A 1,496-nucleotide genomic window follows, 5' to 3' on the forward strand; every position below is an offset into this window, starting at 1 on the left:
AGGCTATAGCTGGCGCGCGCCGAGCCGCGCAGCCTACCCCCGTTCCCTCCAAGGCCGCTCCGAAATCGGAGCGGCCTTGGAGGGAATCCTCTAACGCCCTCCCCTCACCTTCCCCTCCCTTCCTCTACCTAACCCACCCGCCCGGCCCTGTCTACACCCCCCCTTACCTTTCTCCGGGGATTTACGCCTCCCTGAGGGAGAAGTAAATCCCCGCGCGCCAGCGGGCCTGTTGCGCGCCGGGACGCGACCTGGGGGCGGGTATGGAGGGCGCGGCCACGCCCCGGACCGCCCCGGGCCATAGCCACGCCCTCGTACCCGCCCCCAAAACGCTGCCGACATGCCCCCTAAACGCCGTGACGACCGGGCCCGCCCCCGACACGCCCCCCTCGGAGAACCCTGGGACTTACGCGAGTCCCGGGGCTCTGCGTGCGCCGGTAGGCCTATGTAAAATAGGCTCACCGGCGCGCAGGGCCCTGCTCGCCTAAATCCGCCCGGTTTTGGGCAGATTTAGGCGAGCAGGGCTCTGAAAATCCGCCCCTCAGTCTTGTTTGTGCGGGTGGTTGTGGTTTCTCCTGATGTTGAGAGAGGTTTTAAGGGGAGTCAGATAGAAACATAGAAATGACGGCAGAAGAAGACCAAACGGCCCATCCAGTCTGCCCAGCAAGCTTCACACATTTTTTTTCTCATACTTATCTGTTTCTCTTAGCTCTTTGGTTCTATTTCCTTTCCACCACCACCATTAATGTAGAGAGCAGTGATGGAAAACAGATATTCCACTGTAGTTGGCAGGATTCAAACCTGCACGGGGAGACCCCAATGGATTTCTAGTTCATCACCTTAACCACTCGGCCACAGCTACTTTGATGTTAGATAGTATCACAGGAGGGTAGAGGGAAACAACCCTACTGTCAGGAATGGGTTATATGAGTTCTGCTGTGCTTGAGACTCCGCAAGCCTGAGAGACTGAGAAAAGAAAAGGTTGATTACTTTGGGGACAGTAAAACATTAACAGGGTCATTTATCAAATAGCGTTATGGCATGCATTAAGCACCTTTAATGCATGTGAAAACCCCTTAATGCATGCGATAGCACCATAATGTATGGTGCAAATCAGAAAAATGCACTTTTACTAGGACTCCCGAATACCACATTAAGACCACTTCAAATACTTCAAAACACAGCAGCTAGAATAATAACCGGAAAAAGAAGGAGGAACCATATAACTGAAACCCTAGCTGAACTGCATTGGCTATCTATTGAACACAGAATAAAATGCAAAGCCTTATGTACCATACATAAACTAATACATGATGAAAAATCGGACTGGCTAAACACAGCACTACGAATACACGTCCCACACAGAAACCTTCGTTCAGCAAACAAAGCACTTCTAACCATTCTTTCAGTAAAGACAGCAAAACTAACCCAAGTGAGAGAAAGGGCCTTCCTGTTATCAGGCCCCACACTTTGGAACACAATGCCTCTAGAGATCAGTG

The 1,496-nt window shown here is 51.8% G+C and overlaps 1 non-coding gene across 1 annotated transcript; it reads right to left on the bottom strand.

Moving 5' to 3' along the window:
• Positions 1 to 777: 777 nt before the first annotated feature.
• On the bottom strand, positions 778 to 859 carry TRNAS-AGA. Its single transcript has one exon. It is a non-coding gene; the product is annotated as a tRNA-Ser (tRNA).
• Between the last annotated feature and the right edge of the window lie 637 nt (positions 860 to 1,496).

This window comes from Rhinatrema bivittatum, unplaced genomic scaffold (genome assembly GCF_901001135.1).
Source record: "Rhinatrema bivittatum unplaced genomic scaffold, aRhiBiv1.1, whole genome shotgun sequence".
Taxonomy (NCBI): domain Eukaryota; kingdom Metazoa; phylum Chordata; class Amphibia; order Gymnophiona; family Rhinatrematidae; genus Rhinatrema; species Rhinatrema bivittatum.